This window comes from Nannospalax galili, unplaced genomic scaffold (assembly GCF_000622305.1).
Source record: "Nannospalax galili isolate Female #2095 unplaced genomic scaffold, S.galili_v1.0 scaffold538, whole genome shotgun sequence".
Taxonomy (NCBI): Eukaryota; Metazoa; Chordata; class Mammalia; order Rodentia; family Spalacidae; genus Nannospalax; species Nannospalax galili.
The window spans coordinates 4,994,587-5,005,728 of NW_008343842.1; positions in this window are offsets into that span (position 1 = coordinate 4,994,587).

Sequence of the window (11,142 nt, forward strand, 5' to 3'; positions counted from 1 at the left end):
TTGCTGAGGTCACCAGTGATTATTGGTGCACCTTAATATCCTTTCTGTTTGTTTATTCTGATCACCACTCTGCACAGCAATTCTAATTTATGAGAAACTGGAGTGCAAAGCAACAGTGGCTCACCAATCTCCTGCAGTCCTTCAGGGGACTTGGTGGTAATGGGGCTGATAAAATATATGCATGGGGTGGGGAGGACTGGGGATGCAGCTTGGTTGGCAGAGTGCTGTTCTAGCATCCACGAAGCCTGGGCACTGCATAAATCCCTATGCAGCCTTAGTGCTGCATAAAACCAGGTGTGGTGCATACATGTAATCCCAGCACTTGGGAGGTGGAGGCAAGAGGATTACATCATCCTTAACTACCATAGGGAGCTTAAGGCTCACTTGGGCTACACAGAACCCTGTCTTTAAAAACGCTTTTTTTTTGCATATCTCTGCAAGCAAGCACCAGGCCCAGGAAGGAAGGGGAGCTTGCACTGAACCTCTCAGGGTACAGAATTAAGTCATCATTGAATTCTAATGATAATTGCTATGGACTTTCCAAAACCCACACTGAAAGAAGGGAAAGAGTAGCCTGGATAACAAAACTCTTGTTTAATTTTGGAATACATGTCATGCATTTCAAAGCAGGTTAACCAGCCGGGCACGGTGGTACATGCCTTTGATCCCAGCACTTGGAAGGCAGAGGCAGGTGGATCTCTGTGAGTTCGAGGCCAGCCTGGTCTATATAGTGAGGTCCAGGCTAGCTGGGACTACAGGGAGACCCTGTCTCATAAAGACCAAAACGATAACAAAGCAGGTTAACCTCCCAAATTATTTTTGGCCAAGGTAATGATACAAGTAATTTGCACACTCTGGGAGAACAGAGCCAGAGCCTGTCAGGTGGGCAAAGGGAGTCAGAGACAAATCAGTTCCCTAAGCACTGCTTTCACTAGAGAACCTGGTTCCACATCAGCCAGGTCCAAACTCATCACGTACCTTCCTCCTCCACTAGAGCTCTCAGCTCTAGTGGGACTTGCCTGCTGCCCTCTGGGGCCACTACCACACAATGCCCCCCTTTCGCACATGCCTTCTCCCACCCCGCCTTTCAGGTATGAGAGCTTTTCTCCTCTTCTCCAAACCACCCAAGGCCTAGCCCAAGTTCCAGCTCCTGAAGACATCGCCAGCAAAAGTACAGTTTACCGTAAAAGAAGAACAAGACTGAGGTGGGGCTGGGGTTGGTTTTAGACGGTTCTTACTGAACTGTTAGAACCAGAGAAACTTGTCTTGACTGTGCAGATTCCAGAAGTCAGTGGACCAAGCCCACCAGATCCATCCAAATGGAGAAAGAGGAACAGAAAGATAGATTAGGAGATGTCTGTGTTTGGTCTCCATCTAAGCTGACTCAAAACTGACAAAAGGAGCAAGAAGCAGGAGCTGGCAGTAGATGCTTGTGATTCTGATCTGTTTGCTCCATGCTGGGGAAAATGTGGCTCATGGGGATCTTGGAGTCCAAAGAACACATGCAAGCTGATTATAAACCTCAGGAAACAGCACCCAGTGATGATGAGGATTAATCTGCTCAGTGCAGAGGACTGACGCTCTAAAAACGCCTTTCATGTTCAAGAGGTTGAGAAAGAAGTCATCACAGAGCCTGTGGGAGGAGGTGGTATTTCATCTGGGCCCTGACAGGGGATTGGGGGCTGAGGAATTAGTGAAGCCCAGCATAGTAACAACTTTTTGGACAGACCAATCAATTCAGAATGGGGCTCTGCGGTTACAAGTGTCAGAAATAAGGAGCAAGGCAATAAGCCCCATGGCGGAGATTTCAAAATCTGGCCGAGGAGGCTATTCATTTGTTTGTGATTTCATTAACTCTCACTTCCCTTCTTTCCTTCCCTCTAACAAATATTTACTAGCTACCTAGTCCAGACAGCACCACGCTGCGTTCTGCCTGTGAACCCAGGAAGTGTGATCATGACATCATCACTGAAGACTTCATGATTACACAGGACAATGAAGACCCCAGAGAGGGGGCTGGAGAGATGGCTCAGTGGTTAAGAGCACTGGCTGCTCTTGCAGAAGACTACAGTTGCAGGGGATCCAATCGCTCTTCTGGTCTCCATGGGCATTGTACATACATGGTGCACTTATATACATACAGACAAAATACTTATGCACATAATAAAAAATAAATCAAATTTGAAAAAAAGACCCCAGAGAGAAACATCACTTATGCTACAATAGGAGACAGAGCTGTCAGCTCAGGTGTGCCAAGGGCTATCTTGGACCTCTCCACTTGACATCAACCCAGAGGTGGTAGTTAAGAGGTTCCATCTGAAAGGTGGTGAGCAGGGCGGGTGTTCTAGGTTGATTGGCAAGCGTGAGTTGGGGGAGCGAGTGCTGTGCTCAGGGAGTAGCCCATGATCTACACTGGCCATAGGGAGCTGCTGTACAGGGGCACAGAGAGCTGAAGACGAACAAGAGACCAGGAGGGACCTCCAAGCTGGCTGCCTGCTGCCCAGGAGTTCGTGAACCCTTCGCTAGCTCCTTTACCCACACTAGTGGCTCTCTTTTCTCTGAATTGAGAAACAGGTTCCAGTCAGAGTAGGCTGGTTGCTGTAATAAACAATTCTAATCAGAGGGTAGCTTTCTGGAGCTTCTGGTCCACATAGTCATCCAGGCCCAGGCTCCTCCCAGTCTGAGAAGCCATTGTCTTCCAGACATAGACAGCTGTTAATAGACTCAAGTGACACAGGATGGGCAAGGCGCACCTATACCCCTTGGGCAAGAACTAGTCATGTAGCCCTGCTCAGATAGATGCCAGGGGACTGACATAGAGCCTGGGGAGGGTGATTCATAGACCCCACCCCTAATGCCTCCATCAGGGCATCCCAACTTGTATTTTCCCTGTTCTCTTTTCTGATCCATGAATTCTGCTCTTCTATTTCTTATTCATGTTCTTCTATGATTGCTTTGGTCTGAGGGATAGTATTTGTCTCCTCTACGAATTCACTGGTTGAAACACTCCCAAGTGCAGTGGTCATCAAAAGGTGGGGACATGAAGAAGCAATTAGCACCCTTTAAAGGATTGGGGGAGGTCTGACAGGTAAAGGTACTTGCCATGCAAATCTGTTAACCCAAGGTGAAAGGAGAGAACCAACACTACAAAGTTGTCCAAAGTTATCCTCTCACTTCCATGTGTATCTCGTTATGCCCTCCTCATTACAACATGCAAACATACACACCAAAAAGCTGGAGGGTGGGGCCTGGTGGCCTGCCGGTAATCTCAGCACTTGGGAGGTAGAGGCAGGAGGATCAGAAGTTCAAGGTTGTCCTCAGCTACACAGTGGGGACCAGCTTGGATTGCATGAGACCTGGTCTCTAACTAACTAACTAACTAACTAACTAACAACTAAATAAATAAATAAATATTTAAATAAAGTAAAAATAAAAAAGTCTGGAGGGACCTGCTTGCTTCTTCCTTCTTCCTCCCTGTAATGACACAGCACAGCTTATGAAGACCTGGCTTCACCTGACAGAATCCACCAGCACTGTGATCTTGGACTTTCAGCCTCCAGAACTAGGAGCAATGCATTTCTGTTGTTTATGGGGGCAGGGACAAAGTCATGCATAGAGGGAATGGATTTGAGGAGAGACTAGCAGTCTCTATGATAACCCCTCTCTCCATAACCTTAGGTTTAATATCAGGAAGGAGAGCAGGGAACAAGGTGCAAGCCGGGCATGAGGGATGATGGGGGTCTGGTGGGGTCACTGCTGCAGGCCCTGACCAGGCCCTTCCTTGGGCAGTGTTCTCACACACTGTGCTGGGCAGGATTGGGAGATCGACATAAGGTCATCCACCTCAGTCTCCTCAGGGTCCATGAGACCTTTAACTTGGTCCCAAGGACAGGGGTCACAAAGGGTTACATCTCCCTTAGGGAGACGTAAACAACATCTACACCCTCCTTGTAATGTCCCAAGGGCACACCAAAGTAGATTCCCTGAAAAGAGTTTATCGGATTTACTCACAGAGCATGTGTGAGGGGCTACTGACTGACAGGAGCATGGGGGGCCCCAAAACAGATGCAGTGGAAAGTCTTCACCCATCACCCATGATGGCTGCAGAGATGGATTTCCTCCAGTTAACCTTCCCCAGCCTATATACTCTAGTACCTCCTCAGACCCTGAGGACACATGCAATTAGTGCAGAATAACATACAGCTGACTCGGAGGGGCTGGAAGGGTCCGGTGGCCCTCCCCACCCCTCCCGCTTTGAGGGGACAATAGCCAACATCAATAGCCTTCTAGCTAACAGCAGGCACAGCTGTTCCGCTCGGAGGACGGATGTCTACAACAAGGAGCAGACCTAGGATGGGGCCATCTCCTGGAGCAACCACCTCTCATCCAGCCTCCCTTCCTCCTCCTTCGCCACTGCCAGCAAGGGAGCAGGCGAGCCTAGGGGACAGTCATTCCCCCACTCTGTCCCGCTGGTGTTCCCCGGGTGATTAAAGAGGAGGCTAAAGAGTGGAGTGTTATTACAGCTTTTCCATAATGCAGTGTCATCAGCAAGCCCTGGGCCTCTGGGCAGCGCCCTGGCAATGCCATCACTCTTCCCGGGCACACAGAGCTCCTAGACCACTCAGGAAAGGGCAGGCTGAATCTAATGAAACAAATGGTGAGGCGAGGCCGCTCATCAGCCGCTCTCCAAAATGATCTAAACTTCTTACTTTTGATTTAAAAATCTGCGTCCTCAGTGGCCAGAAACATAAAGCAGATGAGGGAAGGGAATTGAAACAAAAGCTCAGGTGCCAACCAGGGAAGGGAGGGAGGAGGTAGAGGGCTGCCCTGGCTCTGCAGAGCTGAGCCTGCCAGGAGGCTGCCTCCCAGCCAGACCCCAGCGCAGTTCAGGATGCTCTGCACCTCTGAGTCCCTCTCCCCATGGCTAAGCCTCTCTGAAAAAGGGAGAAAGTTTGAGAGCAAATCCAAGAACAAACTCGAGAGGCCATCTGCTCCTGATTTACCGAGCTCTCCCTCGTCCCTGGAAATGAATATCCTATAGGGCAGGGAAGGATATGGGTCAGTGGGCTAGAGGTTGTGCATTTATCGTCATTTTCTCTTCAGTGTCATTTACTCCACAAAGAGTTGTTAGGGACAGAGCCTGGCCCTGGTAACTCTAACAATCTAGACCTGTCCTCAACAGGCCAGTTTAAACTGTCAAGTAATACTGAAGAGATTTATTCAATGTGACCACATTGGAAAGAGGAAGAAATCAAGAGGACCAGTGACCGCCCCCTCCTCCAAGTTTATCTGTGGGGTCCTGACTTGAGGGTTAGGTTTAAATAGAGGAAAGTGGTCCTGGTCAAGGAACAGTCCCACCCATGACTGACACACCCTTGTCAAAGCTTCAGTCTCTCCTACAAGATGGTTGACCAAGTTGTCAGAACTGTGTGAAATCTCTTTCTAGAACCCAAGCTCCCCCTCTGACCAGCACCAGACTCCAGACTTTTCCTTCTCCCAATGTGAGAATCCTGGAGAGATTCCAATTCCTTTGGGTAGATGGTCTCAATAGATCGTCAAAGAGAGGGGCAAAAATGTTTCTTTAGAATATCTCCATTCTTGGGGGCTGGGGAAGTAGCTCAGTGGTTAAGAGCACAGGATGCTTTTACAGATGACCAGGTTCGGTTCCCAGAACCCACATGGCAGCTGAATGACCACCCATAACTTCAGTTCCAGGGGCTCTGATGCTCTCTTCTGGCCTCTGCAGGCATTGCATGCACATGGTACACTTACATACATGCAGGCAAAACACTCACACACATAAAATAAAAATATAGATAAATACATAAAATTAAAAAAAAAAAGGAATACCCTCATTCTTGCCAAGTTAGTTACGTCACTGAAAGACTACTGCGTGCCAGATCTCCCGTCCAACAGTGACCAGTGCTGTGATGCAAGAGAAAAGCGACTGGGCTCCTGCTTTAGCTGGGGCAGTGACACTGTCAGGCAGCAGATCCCTGGTGCAGATGACATGATGCTTCCTTCGGTGGTGCCCAGGAGCTCTTGGTGTGTCTGGCTTCTTGTCCAGTTCCCACAGGGGCCTCTCTAGCCCTCTTGGACCACTGAGGTGTATTTAAAGATGCCCACCACCTCCATCATGAGAGGGCAATCTACTATCAGTGTGACTCAGTTACCTCTGCCTCAGGGACATTCAGTGACTATTCTGACACAAGTTCCCTTGGGGGAGCAACATATCTAGGTGTTGTGGCCAATGCTCTCCTCCAGTTGGTTAAGCTGAAAGAGGAAATTTCAGTTAAGTATTTAATTCCTTTTTAATGTTTACATTATTAACACCAGCATTAAAAAAATGATAATTTTACTTTCACGCAATTTAAATGTGCAATTCTGTGACTCGATTACTGGGATCATTATAACTTAGAATCAGAAGCAATAGCTCCCTCCCTCCGTGTTCCTCCCCTGCTAATGCCTGGTTTCTATAGAGAGCCATCAGAACTCTGTAGAGCCCAAATACCCATTCCAAACAGCTGAGGAGGGGAGACCCTGGTGAGGCTTTCCACTGAGCCAGAGGTTGCTGCATTCACTCTGGAATGAGTGACAGCCAGCAGGTGGGTGTTAAAATGGTCATCAGCTTCCCAAGGAACTGGCACCACTGAGCTGCATTCCAGGCAGCTCCCATTAATGTGCCCAGAGTGGTGCTGCGTGATTGACAGGCTGCTGAGCCCAGAGTCCGGCTCCAACCACCCACAGCATAGGGACGGGAAAAGGGCCTGGGTGAAAAAAGGCCAAGAAGACCCTGTGGAACATAAGTAAGAATCCACACTGGCTAAGACCAGTCAGACACATGTAGACACTGCACACCTGTGGCTTTACAGCAGAAATGGGGTGCAAATCTGGACTCTGCCACCTCCCAGCTGGTGACCCTGGCCAGTCTTATCCTCTCTATGCCTCAGTTTCCATCCCTGACAAAGGGGGGTAGCCAAGTGTGGTGGTACACGCCTTTAAACCCAGCACTGGCAGAGGCAGAGGCAAATGGATCTCTATGAGTTCCAGGCCAGCCAGGTCTGTCTCAAAAAGAGGGGGAGGGAGCAATAATGGTGGCACTTGACCCATTGTGGAGACTGAATTAATGTAAGGTGTTTAGAACAGTAATTGGGTGGCATAGGCCAGTAAGCATCGTTCCTCCATGGCCTGTGCTCCAGGTCCTGCTCCAGGTTCCTGCCCTGAGTTCCTACTTTGGGCTCCCTGATGAACTGTGACCCAGGAGATGTAAGATAAATGAACCCTTTCCTCCCCAAGTTGGTAGTGGTCAGAGTGTTCTGTCACAGGAATGAAGAACAAACTAAGACAGTAATTGGTACCAGAGTGTGGGGAATTGCTGTGACAGACCTGACCTTGGTGTTTTGGGGAGGACTGTGGAAGTGTTTGGAACTTTGGGCTGGAAAGGCCATTGAGTGCTCAGAATTTGTTGCTGTGGAGCTTGGAACAGTTATGCTGAAAGAGTTGTAGACGATGGAGGCCTGGCTTCTGAAGCTTCAAAGGGAAGCAGAGACTATCAGGGCTGTTTGTGTGAGATTTTGGATTAAGAATCTGTGGGTTCTGGTCAGCTGGATCTGAAGAATCAGCTGTGATTACCAGAACCTGAAGCAAAACCTTTGCTTTACTGGGACAACTGATGCTGGTTAGCTGGGGCTGAAAAATCAGCTGTAAGTAACAAGAGACCAGCATCACTGTGGTGGAGTCTTCTGGGAGGTATTTCCTCAGGATCAGCACACAGAGGGGACCTGAGCCTCTATTTGAAGCTGGAAGCAGGACTTGGTAATGTGTAAGAGTCTCCTGCATGGTTCTGGTGTTGAAAGCGTGAAGGGGTCACAGAGAGCAGCTGAGGCTTGGCACTCTGAGAGGCCAGGAAAGGCCATAGATGAAAGTGCAGCTTCAGTTGCAGTGAAGACCCCAGGATTGAAGGGGTCATGAAGAGAAACTGAGGCTTTGCATCCGGAGAGGCAAGAAGAGGCCATTTGTGAAGGTGTAACCTCAGTTTCAGTGGAGATCCCAGCTTTTTGGAGATGCCGGGACCATGGGACGACCACCAAGGACAGCAGTAGGCATTGAATGGAGCTGGCCTGGGTCTGCGAGATATAGGTGTGGAATGAAGCTGGCCTGGGTCTGCGGGATGAGTTGTGTGTGCTGGGGACAGCAGAGTCAGAGATGTGGTGCTGCCAGAACCCTTTGGACCCCAGAAGATTGTGAGTGAATCCCAGATCCCAGAAGTCCAGCCTTGAGCTACTTTGCTGGACTTTGGTTTTGCTTAGGTGTGCCTGATTCTTCCCTTTGAAATAAGAATTTCTTTTGGATTACTGAAGCCCACCCACACTTAAGAGACTTTTAAAAGAGATTATGGATTTTTAAGTATTTGGATTTTTTAAGGACTGTGGGGCTTTTAAGGTTGTACTGTCTTATGTTGTGATATTAATGTTAACATATCTCAGGGACAAGAATTGAAAAGGTTATGGTTTAATAGTGATGTGTTTGTGTATCAAGTTGACAAAGGGCCAATTGTGCTGGATAGTTGTAGTGTCAACTTGACATACCTGCATTGAGGGAGCCTCAATTGGGGAATTGCTTCTATTGGACTGACCGTGGCCATGTCTGAGGGGCATCTCCTTGATGAGTGATATGGGAGGGCCCAGCCCACTGTGGGTGGTGCCATCCCTGGGCAGGTGGGCCTATGTTGCATAAGAAAGCAGGCTGAGCAGGGGCCAGGGGAGCAAGCCAGTAAGCAGCATTCCTCCATGGCTTGTGCTCCAGCTCCTGCTTCCAGGTTCCTGCCCTGAACCATTTCTGTCCTAGTTTGTTTCTCCATTGCTGTGACAAACTCTGACCACTACCAATTTGGGGAGGAAAGGGTTTATTTAGCTTATATCTCCTGGGTCACAGTTCATCAAGGAGCCCAAGGTAGGAACTCAGGGCAGGAACCTGGAGGCAGGAGCTGGAGCACAGGCCATGGAGGAATGCTGCCTACTGACCTCCTCCCCTAGCCTCTGCTCAGCCTGCTTCCTTATGCAACATAGGCCCACCTGCCCAGGGTGGCACCACCCACAGTGGGCTGGGCCCTCCCACATCACTCATCAAGATGCCCCTCAGACATCATGGCCACAGGCCAGTCTAATAGAGGCAATTCCCCAACTAAGGCTTCCTCAACTCAAGTGTGTCAAATTGACACTAAAGCTATCCAGCACAAACCCTTTCCTCCCCAAATTGGTAGTGGTCAGAGTGTTTTGTTTTAGCAATGAAGAACAAACTAAGACAAGCCTACATACACAGCTGAAGATAACCTTGAACTCTGCCCCCTCTTACCCCTCCCATGTACTGGAATTATAGGTGCACACCTCCACGCCCAGTTTATGCAGTGCTAGGGATGGAACCCAGGACCTCACGCATGCTAGGCAAGCCCTGTACCAACTGAGCTGTACCACCAGCCCTATTGAGTTTTTTGAGACAGGGACTCATTTACTCAGACTGCCCTCAATGTAGCTAAGATTGGCCTTGAACTCCTGATCCTTTTGGCTCAGCCATCTCGGCTCTGAAGTTCACTAATAAATCTCATTTTAAAATGAAGAAACTGGAGTTCAGGGGCCAGGGATATGGCTCAGTGGCACAGTGTGCATGAGGCCCTGATTCAATCCCCAGAACTGCAGAAATCAGGCATGGTGACACAAGCTGTAATCCCAGCACTTGGGCGGTAGAGGCAGGGATCAGAGGATCAGAGCTTCAAGGTCATCCTTGATTACACAGTGCTTTCAAAGCCAATATGGACTGCATGAGACCCCGTCTCATAAAAAGAAAAATGAAAGAGGACCTTTGAGATGGTTGAGCAGGGAAAGGCATTTGCTGCCAAGCCTGATGACCTACATGGTGGAGAGAACTGATTCCTGTAAATCATCCTTTGACTACATGCTCCATCCCCAAGGACCTGAAAGGAAGGGAGGGTGGGAAGAAACTGACATTCAGGGCAACTAACAACAACAAAAAACCCCACAAGGCTTGCTGCTCTAAACCCTCCACTACCCTTGGCCTGGCAGCCGGCCGTGCCCATCTTCATGTGATGTCTCCTGGAGTGAATCAGGTCTATGCCAACCACAGTCTCTCAGGATGGCCCACCCCATGCCTGTGGACCCCACACCCTGTCTTGACTTTTCCTGAATTTTTCACATATGAAATCACCTTATTCATTTAGCAAGCGAGTTAATACCCAAAAAGCACTATTGTAGTTGTTGTGGTGGTAGAATTGCTTGGTGATCGTCTGTCTCCTCCCACTTGATGCAAATACATAGAAGAGGGGACTTCAGCTGTCCTGTCCACCCCATGACCGTGTGATCTGTGCAGTCACCAGCTCTAGTTCCACATTTGTTTTAATCCTCTGCTGTTACTGTCTTCAAATCCTTGATAATTAAATTTAAAACAATTTTTATTTTATGTGTATGAGTGTTATGCCTGCATGTAATTATGTTATGATGTTGTTTCACCAGAGAAGACCACACAGACAAAAAGTTTGCCAAATGAAAGACATATATATAAATTTTAGCCAGCCAGCAACTACACTGGATAATTCATCCCCAAGTGTGGTCTCGAGACATCTCTAGGGTAAGCTTTTATACAGAAAAACTACATCTAGGGGTGAAAAGTTTAAGTTCCCGAGCTTAGAGGTGGAGAGTCCCCTTAACAATTTCTAGTCTGTAAAATAACAATTACTATTTCACAGAAGCAAGCCAAGCATAACCTACAGAAGCCAGAAATCTGCAGTTAGCAGGTGCATTTAGGGACATGCTGACCAATTATCAAGACAACTGGGTACCTACTGACGATGTGTTTCCACACCCTGGGCCAACTGCCTTTTACCTTCAGACGTTAGAGTCAGCCTAGACTCCAACATGGTGTAGCTATGGTCAAGAAGGTGCCTTATCACCATGTGTGTACAGTGCCTGCAGAGGCCAAAAGATGGCCTCAGATCCCCTGGAACTGGAGCTATAGTTGACTGTGAACTGCCATGTGGGTGCTCAGGGACTAAACTCCAGTCCTCTGCAAGAGCAGCCAGTGCTCTTAGCTACCTAGCCAGCTCGCCAGCCCCTTAACAACATATATATA